A 12288-nucleotide genomic window follows, 5' to 3' on the forward strand; every position below is an offset into this window, starting at 1 on the left:
TCCACCACTGATCTAGACTAATGAGCAGCTGCACCACCCTTGCCTGGAAATCTTAGGTGCCTTACAAAGCCTTGCTGAAATAACTCCCGCTTGGGTACCTCACAAACAGTCTTCCAGTGTACAAGCCAAACCCTGAGTATCTGTGTGTAACTGCAGCCTGGCAGCCACACTTGGGTTACACTCTGGTTCTCAGGGTGCTGCAAGGTGATCCCAACATACCACCGGCTTAGATTTCCCCCCAGAAATGTATGTCCTGTACTGCCGAGCCTTCTTCTGACAATACAAGTTCATTATTTCTTTAATAAGAAATAATAGGCACACAACTAGCCACCACAAATGGATTTTCCCAAATACTTCAATTTAAACACATGTGGTTAAATAAAACAAAATTATTAAAAACAAAGAGATAGATTTGAAGTACAAGTACATAGGCATAAAAGACAGAAATGGTTACATGTAAAATAACGATAAAACACAACTGCTGCCTAACTTAACAAACTATGTTAAATTCAGAGCAAAATTTTCTCACCAGATGCTTTCATCAGTCTTACTGACCAAATTTCTTTGGTTATGATCCCTTATCCCAGAATCCAACAAATGTTTCATTGTTGCTTCAGGTGCTATGAATGTGATGGGCAGGGAGAGAGATTGGAGTCCCTTGGGGGTAATTGTCCCTTCTTTTTATAGTTTCAGTTCCTCCTCTTGAAAAATATGTCCTGCTGGGTACCAGGAGACATAAGGTCGATGGAGAAGGATGTTCCCTGCTGCTTTTTTCTCACCTGCTTAAGATTCTTTTGTTTCCCTTCATGCTTGATGATTCTGTTTATTGCTTAAGAGCAAATTAAACAAAGCACAAATTCCTTTGTCTGAGACAGATCCATTTGCCAACCTCAGAATGGAATATGTGGTAAGATCACCATATAGTGGACTTTAATAATTTCACATACATGTTGCCACACATATTTTATCTGGATAATAGTGATCAGCAAATTGTGAGTTTTCAATTATGCCTTACAAGGCATACTTTTTACAAAGATTATTAGGGCATGAACACACAGGTACATTCTATCACAACAAGGCCTTAGTTTTTTTTGAAAAGTTTAACTATAAACACTAAACATGAAGAGGAATGTACGGTCACATAAACAGGTATAATTGTAACCAATGGATTGAAATTAAAATAGTGAAAAATTAGCCTAGATATTTGTGAAAAAATCCTAATATTTAGATGTATTATGCTGTAGAAACTTTTCACAGTAGAGCTAGTGGAATCCCTACATCTTGGAATATTTAACATCACAGTGGACAAAACACACAAACAATCTTGCCTTCAGATGGGTATAGATCAGGGATCGGCAACTTTTGGCCTGCGGCCCACCAGGGTAAGCCTCCGGTGGGCCAGGACAGTTTATTTACTTGCTGCGTCCACAGGTTTGGCTGATCGTATCTCCCACTGGCCGCGGTTCACCACTCCAGGCCAATGGGGGCTGAAGGAAGTGGCGCAGGACAAGGGATGTGCTGGCTGCGTCTTCCTGCGGCCCCCATTGGCCTGGAGTGGCGAACCGCAGCTAGTGGAAGCCGAAATCAACCGAACCTGTGGACGTGGCAGGTAAACAAACCAGCCCAGCCCACCAGGGTGCTTGCCCTGGTGGGCCGCAGGCCAAAGGTTGCCGATCCCTGGTATAGATTATATGACCAGAACAGATCTTTTCTGTCTCTAATTATTTTCCCTTATTCAACTATAACAATTTTTAAAATGATGGTATATGCAATGAGAAAGTACAGTTAACTCTCATCATGCCAAGGGCATCCATGTGGATGTAAATGTATCAAATACCAAAAAAAATCAATGTTCTAATATAAAACAATAGCTTAAATGGTTTATAAGGCTAGGCTATTTGTTTACTACAATAAATAATTGAGAGATCTAAAGGAGAGGAGAGTTACAAGAGCACTGACAGAAAAACAAAACAGACGTTTAGACATATGTCATGAGATAGAAAAGAGCAGTCTTGGTGACAGGAGGATAGTTTTGGAAATAGCCTATACAATGCAAGAATCTCTGGATGTATAGATGAGCAAATCCACATATTGATTTAAAAGCAAACACTGAGATATTCTGATCAAGTTTAATTGAATTTGGAAACTACTGTCAGTTTGCTAGAAGTAATAAAATATGAGCCATCCAGTTGGATAAGACGCAGTTCCTTATAAGTTATAACCTGATAATCTTATCAGAGATGCCATAGAAGAGGCAAGCACAGTAATCTTTTCTTGCAGTGCTAAGGAATGACTCTAGATCTCAGCAGCTTGCCTACAGAAACTCTGATTGATGTTACAGATATTTGTTAAATAGAAGAAGAGGAAAGAACAAGTGAACTGAAGTGATCTGAGAGGCTCCGGTTTGAGACTAATAAAACCTAGAATAATAACTGTGGAGCGAGAGACAGATGTTCAGTTTAATACCATGCTCTCAGTATCTGACATTTAGCCAATTGTCATGGAGTATCTGGTAGAATGACTTCAGTTTCTAAAAATAAAAAAAAGAAACAAAATGAAAGAAAAGGAAAGAATCTAGAGACCAAATATGGAGAGCCCTTACTCATACACATAGACCCATTGAACTCAGAGGATCCCTTGCGCGAGGAAGGAGATCTTGGGTTTGTTAGTGTATTTGTTAGATTTTCTGTAATAAAGTTACAATAACTAAAACATTGTGTCCTGGCATAGGCATCTATTATATTTAATCAAAAAAACTTTTTACAAAGAAAATTTAGGTTGTAAAGTTTTCTATTTGAGTTAGGAAAACCCCAAATTTATGTTACCTATGCAACTTTAATACTATCTTCTTGTGCATATGCTTTAAAATACATTCCTTAATTAGATGATCCCATACTATTTTTTTCCACAGAAACCCACCTAATTCAGTGCCCAGGCTGGATGGTGTCCAGAAGCAATTGTCCAGTTGCACTATTGTTCTTAGTGGCACTACTCAGTGTGGCTCCAAGTCCCATTCAATATACATCATCCTAATCTAGAACTGAATGAAGAATTAACTTTACCATGGAATTTTCTATGGCACTCACCTCCATATCAATGATTAACAAAGATTAATCAATTTATGTTCACAACTCCCCTGCAAGATGGCAGATTGTTATTATCCCCCTTTGACACAGAAAAGCAAGGTGAGTTGAAGTCCACACAATGAAGCAATGACACAACTAGGGTTAGAATTTAGGACCCCTTGACCCTCAGTAATGTCACCATTATTCCAGGTTACACTGCCCTGCTGCCAGAGATTCTGAGTACCCATAGGTTGCACAGACTTCAGTTTAAGCACTTAGCACTAGAGTTGGTCAGAAAAAACTGAGGGGAAATGTTTTTCCAACATTGAACTTGTGTAGATTTTGCCAACATTTCATTTTGGAGGAAAGAAATTCTTATAGTGTTGAATTGCCCCATTGCAACATTTTTAGAATTGAATATGTCAAATTGTCAGGATCGGCGCCAGGGTTTCTGGCACCTTAGGCAGAATTTGGAGGGCGGCATTTTGTGCGCTCCCCACGGGGCGCGTGGGAGCTTCCGATTCCGCTCCCATCACACCGCTTAAAAAGGACCCTCCGCCGAAATGCTGCAGGCGACAGCAGCAATCATTGAGCTGCTCAATTACCTGCCGCTGTTTTCCGGCCATGTCGGAAGAAGGTCCTTCTTCGACGGCATGAAAGGAGCGGAACCGGAAGCTCCCGTGCGCTCCATGAGGAGCGCACAAAATGCAGCCCCCCGAATCCTGGCACCCTAAATGACCGCCTAGGGTTGCCTAATGGAAGCACCGGCCCTGCAAATTGTGCTGACAAAATGACTTTTTGTTTCACAATTGAAATGAAACATTCCAATAGACCCAAAATTAAAGACCTTTTTTCAAAATTTTCTTTTGCAAAAAATATTGGGGTTTTTTTGGGGGTGAGGAGGTTGTTCAAATCTGAATGAAAACAAATTTTGAAGTCCCCAAATCTTTCATTAAATGGAATTTCTATCCTCTGTACAGCTCTACTCAGCCCTTCTGGAAAAGAAAGAACACACAGTTAACTGTCGCCTACAAATGTTTTGGTTTATGACTTGCCCAGCATCAAAGTGGACCGTGTGGCAGAGTCCATTTTGAATTCTGTTCACCTGAGTAGTACTCAAACTACCTTGACCATAAGGCAACCCTTTCTTTTCCTGTCGTCTGACCTCATTGTTCCAGCTTCTAGTGCAAATGAGGTAGGGGTCTTAGAGACAACAGCTTAATTCACTATACCACTTCTAATCATTCCCTGAGTACAATCCATTTTGTGCACCAAACGAGACAGGGATCCTGTGGATAAAATAAGAGTTGGTCCTGTACTGAAATTGGTATCACAATGCATAGGCACAAGGGCACAGGTGACCTTAATTCTGACTTTCAAGTGCTTGCCTTTTTAGCCTTAATAACATTCTTTTAAACAAAGAGATTTTTAAATATAATTTCTAAGATTTTCTTAAAAAGCAAAAAGCTAAAATGTTTTGTACAACTGTAGCAGCCCCCCTTCCTGCATCATTAGCCACGTTTTAAACCCTGAGTCTTCAGCATTGCAGCATACAGACATTGTCGAACTGAGCTGACAGAAGACTATCATCCTATGTGAACGCCAGGGGGAAACATCGCATGATGAAACCTGTGCTTGAGAAGCCCCATTTTACAGCCAACAAAGTCAAAGACAAAGGTATATCAGGAGCTTTCTAAGAGACCACGTGGCTAAGTGAGTACAATTTGGGTCTGTCATATCAGAGATCTGCTTCCCATCTTCCCACCCCCCTCATCTTTTGAAATCTTTCAGTAGGAAGTAGTAAGTCTTTGCTTAACAAAAAAGGTTGTCAAGGTTACTTAGCAGAAGAAGTGAACATATCATTTTGCAGGGTAGTGCACCTTTCCTCATGCTAACGGGTATTTTAAATAAAATAATACCTAGCTCTTTTCATCAGTGGAACTCAAAGCTCTTTACAGAGGAGGTCATTATCACTACCCCCAGTACAGCACCAGGAACAGAACCCTGATTGTCAGAATTATAGAGCACTGCTTAATTCCCTGTGCCATATTCTTTGAGAAGAATGATGCAGTGTGGCTGTGTCCTGACTGCAGTTTGACCTATCTGTGACATGTTGATGGGAGACATCATAGGTGGTGCATACAGGATGCAACAGAATTGTTGGCACGATGCACAAAATAAAATGTATTACACAAACCACAGACAGGAAATAGCAGTGTTTCACAGCTTCTAGCTCAGTGAAATCTGAACAGATTGTAAAGAGTCCAGCAAAAGTCATCTTTTCCTTGCCAAATTTCAAAGTCCTGATGCCAACCATAATGTTAGAACTCTTTCAAAATAAATTAAAATGTTGAAAGAATTTTTGTAATGGAAAATTTTAGACCAACATAATGTAGGAGCTGGTGCTATGGTACTTTATATAATAGGCTGCCACCTAGAACTGATGAAAATATGATAGACAAGTATCCCAGTAATTTTTCAGATGACTGGCCTTCCCTTTTGCAGGCATAATTTGCATTGCAATTCCCCTACAAGTGCTTATTAAGTAGTTGCATGACTGACTGATTAAATACACAAACTAATTTTGCAGGATCAAAGTCTGAGAACAATTTTTGAACAAACAGATCTTCCTTCAAACATTCCTCAACATTTTCTCAGAACAGGAACTTCAGAAAATCTAGAGGCATATTTGGACTGAACACGGTCATCTGTTACCACCTGGAGGGAAGTGATAGTGTTCAAAGACAGACTTTTCTATTCATAGAATCATAGAATATCAGGGTTGGAAGGGACCTCAGGAGGTCATCTAGTCCAACCCCCTGCTCAAAGTAGGACCAATTCCCAACTAAATCATCCCAGCCAGGGCTTTGGCAAGCCTGACCTTATAAACCTCTAAGGAAGGAGATTCCACCACCTCCCTAAGTAACCCATTTCAGTGCTTCACCACTCTCTGAGTGAAAAAGTTTTTCCTAATATCCAACCTAAACCTCCCCCACTGCAACTTGAGACCATTACTCCTTGTTCTGTCCTCAGGTAACACTGAGAACAGTCTAGATCCATCCTCTTTGTAACCCCCTTTCAGATAGTTGAAAACAGCTATCAAATCCCCCCTCATTCTTCTCTTCTGCAGACTAAACAATCCCAGTTCCCTCAGCCTCTCCTTATAAATCATATGTGATTTTATATTCATCTAAATAAGTTATACTGGCTTATTTCAGAATCATCACATGTGGCTTTTACATATTTAGGAAAGATATGTTGTAAATGTGATATTCCTAAAAGTTTGGACTACTTGTGTGACCCTTCTGCCCATCAGAGTTGGCAGCAACAAAGGCTGGGTTCAGTATCTAGGAGTTCCTTTTCAATAACACAGTGCAAACCCAGCTCGAGCACCCACCCAGTGATCTGGGGAAATGACACCCACCAAACCCCCCAGGTGCCTCTAGGAGGCAATACTTCCTCTTTCGCGAGCACAGAGTCTGAGTGTAGCAAAAGCATTTTAATAAAGAAGGAAAACAATGCAGCATTATGTTGGGGACACACCACAAACAGGATTCATAACACAAACCATGAGCAAAAGACCCATCCCCAATTAAGTTTGTCAGTGTCCTTTTCCCCTCAGGGTCTTAAGTCCAGCAACCCAAAAGTCATCCCTCCCACAGTTTCTGTCCTTGGTCAGTGCAGCCACCAGAGTTCAGAAGCTCATCTGCAGAGTTTACCTCCTAGCCTGACTGGAAGGGGGGGTGGGGGTGAGGCATGGGGGCACCTTACATGCTCCACTGCTCGGGTCAACGACTGATTGCCATACCTCTTTGTGGGGTTCTGCAGCAGTCTTCACCAGCCATGCCTCTCCACCAGCCATCCTGCTGGCTGCTCACCAATGTCTTCAGACCCCCCCCCACTTAACACTGCTCTCAGTGATTTAAGCTGTTAGCAGGAGAGCTCAATGCTAGTGCACTTAGAACTACTAGCCCAAAGTAGGTCTAAGACTAGACACTGTGATTTCAGCTCTGCAGTATGTAACAAGATTCCTAATGGAGTCAAAATTAGCTGTATTATTACACAGTAAAAAGAGAAGAAGTCAAAGTAGTATTTGAGGTCCTCAAACAACACCCACACTACCAGACACAAATACCTATCCTCAACCTCTCTCTCTATTCACTGGGCTTTGGAACCCAAGTCCCTTGGCTAATGAGTGCTACTTAGTTGAAGGTGAGTCTCTCCATCATAAAATGCCAAGTAAGCTCTACCGTCCTTGATTTGCATAACCAGGATAACAACAGTTTATTACTTCTGCCCCAATAAAAAAGAGACTGGGGATCTCACAGCAGCCAAAGTGACCATTTGGGCAAGCAGTCCCATCATGCTAGGCAGGGTGCGTGTCCCTATGCAAACGAGATCAGTTCCTGAAGTCCTTTTCCACAACTCACCACCGATGTCAGGGTAGAGCTCTTTCTGACTCTGCTTACACTTATAAAGCCAGACATTATTGAGGCTGATTCTTCTGTTTTCCACCAGTTTGACACCAGCATAATAAATGATTTCTGTAGAGTTCCACTTGATTTACAGAATCAAATTCAGAATCAAGATCAACAATTTAATCAGTTGTTATGCAAAGGTTCCCTACCAAACATCTCATTAAGCCTAACCTCAAATGGTATTCCTATTCGTCTCCTGGGCTTCTCCCAAAGAAATGCCGAAGTATGTGGTACTTGGAGATTTAAACATATTTTTATTATATATATAAATGTATGTAAAAAGTCACTTGACTAACTGCGTAAAATGTCCACATACAGGGAGAAATGTTTCAGGCCTGATTTTCCTCTCACTTTAAGTGTGTTAGATAAACATGAATGTGCCCTTTGGAGATTATTAATTCTGTATCTGGATTCAACACCACCATGCTGTTTTGGTACCATGTATGTTGATGAGTATTTCTTTCTAGGTGTCTGTCTGAATAGCAGAGCCAAGGAGAAGAAGAAAGATGCCCTTTCTCATCACCAAACAGCTTACACTTAAGGGTCATTAAGATAAAATGTCTGAGTTTTAATGATTCTAGCTCTCTAGCTCTCCTGGGAAGCTCCCAAAGACAATTTGAACAGGAGAGGGAATCATAAAGGGGATGTCTTCACCTCAGATTTTAACACAGGCTCTTACTTGCATCTTGACCCTGACTTAGTTCCTATCCACAAACAAAGCCCTGTCACTCGAGTTTGCTGGTGCTTTAAACTCAGGCTAGCTGGCCCATCCTGGGCTATCGGCAAAACCCAATTGTTACTTTCACTTGGAGTGGTAATCGAGCCACTCTGCAGTGAGATTACATAGTAAACCACTCAAGTGCTGATAGGTTTCTGAGGCCTTTTCACACTTCACGTCTCCCTTTCCTCCATACCCAAGCTAGAAAAATTCTCCCACAATTCACTAGGAAAGAATCAGAGTGGGTCAGTTTACTGCAGCACAAAGAACCATAGAACTTTCCCCAAGAAGCCTAAGGGGGATACACATAAACACAGCACCAGTGAGGACACAATAAATCAGGTAGATCTTTGTAGTGTGGCTGCTCACACCTGGGTTAAACTAATCTGGGTGCTCATTGTAACAAAGTCCTGGAGAAATCTGACTGAATTAAGTGTAGGAGTTTTAGGAGTTCATTGTATTAAAAATGCAAATATTTATGTACTATTGAGCGACTGTATGTAATTCCATGGAGGAGAGAGCCTAAAGCCCTCCAGGATCTAAGAACAGTGCAGATGGCTAGACAAATTCACTCAGGTTGCCAGATCTCCAGAGAGGTACTACCTCCTGGGCAGAAGATTACATATACTGGTTCAAACTGGATTCTCCAGTGTTGTGGAAAGTTGACCACATGGTTGATTTTGGATCAGACAGCCTGAGGCTCCTTTATTTTATATGAGCACATATGCAAGGAGAGTCAGCATAGCCCCATGCAAGGCGGCAAGCTTCTCTGCTCTCTGAAAATTTTAACCAGCTTATAAAGGCTAAAACTGCAAACACATGACACACACATTATACATTTAATCACAAATTGCAAAATATGATGTAAGTCACGAGCAAGCTGAACAATCAGTTTTCCCTATTCGACCTTTCCTGTTGTTGTTATTCCTAGTCTCATTTGTGGTTTGGCTTTTCTAACGCCTTTTCTGTGTTCTGGTTTTGCAAGTTTAGGTTACATCTACACTACAGGATTATTCCTATTTTACATAAACCGGTTTTGTAAAACAGATTGTGTAAAGGCAAGTGCACACGGCCACACAAAGTACAGTAATTCGGTGGTGTGCGTCCATGTATCGAGGCTAGCATTGATTTTCTGGAGCATTGCACTGTGGATAGCTATCCCGTAGCTATCCCATAGTTCCCGCAGTCTCCCCCACCCATTGGAATTCTAGGTTGAGATCCCAATTCATGATGATGCAAAAACAGTGTCACCGGTGATTCTGGGTAAATGTCGTCACTCATTCCTTCCTCCGTGAAAACAATGGCAGGCAATCATTTCGTGCCCTTTTTCCCTGGATTGCCCTGGCAGACGCCATACATGGCAACCGTGGAGCCCATTTTGCCTTTTGTCACTGTCACTGTATGTGTACTGGATGCTGCTGACAGAGGTGACACTGCAGTGCTACACAGCATCATTCATTTGCCTTTGCAAGGTAGCAGAGATGGTTACTATCCCTATTGTACTGTCTGCCATGCCATTGTAAATTGACCATGAGATGACGGTTATCAGTCATTCTGTACCATCTGCTGCTGTCGTGGGTGCTCCTGGCTGGCCTTTGCTGAGGTTGGCTGGGGGCTCAAAGATAAAAATGTGAATGACTCCCTGGGTCATTCCCTCCTTTATGTTTTATCTAAAAATAGACTCAGTCCTGCCTGGAATATGGGGCAAGTGTACCAGAGAGCACAGCTTCTCCATGTCAAATCCCGCAGAAATGATGAGCTGCATGCCATTCTAGGGGGTGCCTCTGCAACAACCCCACCCATTGCTTCCCTCCTCCCCCTACCCTCCTGGCTACCATTGCAGTGTCCCCCCATTTGTGTGGTGAAGTAATGAAGAATGCAGGAATAAGAAACACTGACTTTTTAGTAAGATTAAATGAGGGGGATGCAGCCACCAGCTGCTATGATAGTCCGGGCAGGACATTGATTGGTGGCGCGGGAGAGGAGACCAGCCTGCCTCTGCTATGATAGTCCAGATAGTCCAGAATCTTTTCTTTAGACATGAAAGGGGGGGGCTGATGGAGCTCAGCCCCCAGTTGCTATGATGAAGATGGTTACCAGCCATTCTGTACCATCTGCCGGGAATGACCGGGAGTCATTTCTATTTTTACCCAGGCACCCCAGGCGACCTCACCGAGGCTAGCCAGGAGCACTCACAGGATGATGAGGATGGCTATCAGTCATTTTGTACTGTATCATCTGCCAACGGGGAGTGGAGGGGAGATGCTGCTGCTGTTCAGTGCCGCAGCACCGCATCTACCAGCAGCATGCAGTAGACATACGGTGACATTGAAAAAAGTCAAGAAAAGATTTTTTTCCCTTTTCTTTCACGGGGGGCAGAGGAGTAAATTGATGAGATATACCCTGAATCACCCCGGACAATGTGTTTGACCCTACAGGCATTGGGAGCTCAGCCAAGAATGCAAATGCTTTTCAGAGACTGCGGGGACTGTGGGATAACTGGAGTTCTCAGTACACCCTCCCTCCCTCCATGAGTGTCCATTTGATTCTTTGGCTTTCTCTTACGCTTGTCACGCAGCACTGTGTTGAGTCCCTGCTGTGGCCTCTGTCTATCATAGCCTGGAGATTTTTTCAAATGTTTTGTCATTTCTTCTTCTGTAACAGAGCTGTGATAGAACAGATTTGTCTCCCCATGCAGTGATCAGATCCAGTATCTCCCGCACGGTCCATGCTGGAGCTCTTTTTGGATTTGGGACTGCATCGCCACCCGTGCTGATCAGAACTCCACGCTCGGCAAACAGGAAATGAAATTCAAAAGTTCGCGGGGCTTTTCCTGTCTACCCGGCCAGTGCATCCGAGTTCAGATTGCTTTTCAGAGCAGTCACAATGGTGCGCTGTGGGATACCGCCCGGAGGCCAATACCATCGATTTGTGGTCACGCTAACCCTAATCCGACATGGCAATACCGATTTCAGCGCTACTCCTGCCGTCGGGGAGGAGTACAGAAACCGGTTTAAAGAGCCCTTTATATCGATATAAAGGGACTCGTTGTGTGGATGGGTGCAGGGTTAAATAGGTTTAACGTTGCTAAATTCGGTTTAAACGCGTAGTGTAGACCAGACCTTAGCTACTGCAAATTGGCATGCCTTGGGACTTTCCACTCCACCTACTGATGCCCCCTTTGCACATAGTCATTGTCCCTCTTTCTGGTGGTTTTGACCACACCACTCTGTCCCCATATGCCCTTTATACAGAGAAGCCATCTTAGCTAATTCTTTCAAGCCTGCTAGCTTTAATATAACCCCAAAACTATCTTGGGCCATAGATTTTTCCCTGACACCAGGGATGAACAGACAAACAAAATATGTTTAAGAAAGATTAATTCAAATGGAACAAGTGCAGAGAAGAGCTAATAGGAAGATCCGAGGAATGGAAAACCTACTTTATAAGAGGATACTAAAAGAGGTTGGATTGTTTAGCCTAACCAGAAGAAGGCTGAGGGGAGATATGATTGCTCTCCATAAATACACCAGAGGGATAAAGTTCAGGGAGGGAGATAAGTTATTTAAGTTAAGGACACAAGAACAAATGGATACAAACTGGCCTTCAACAAGTTTAGGCTTGAGATTAAGTGAATGTTTCTAACCATCAGATCAGTGAAGTTCTGGCACAGACGTCCAAGGAGAGCAATGAGGGCAAAAGCCTAACTGGTTTCAAAACTGAGCTTGATATATTTATGGAGGGGATAGTATGATGAGCCTGCCTGTGATGGCATGTGACCCATTGCCAATAGTATAAATCTCCAGTGACCAGAGATGGGACACTAGATGGGGAGGCTCTGAGTTACTACAGAGAATTCTTTCCCAGGTATCTGCCTGATGGGTTTTGCCCACATGCTCTGGGTGCAAGTGATTATCATATTTGGGGTTAGAAATTAATTTTCTCCTGGGTAAGACTGGGAGAGTCCCTGGGGGATTTTTGCCTTCCTTTGCAGCATGGGGCACGGGTCCCTTGCAGGTTTAAACTA

The sequence above is a fragment of the Gopherus evgoodei genome, chromosome 1, assembly GCF_007399415.2.
Source record: "Gopherus evgoodei ecotype Sinaloan lineage chromosome 1, rGopEvg1_v1.p, whole genome shotgun sequence".
NCBI classification, from domain to species: Eukaryota; Metazoa; Chordata; order Testudines; family Testudinidae; genus Gopherus; species Gopherus evgoodei.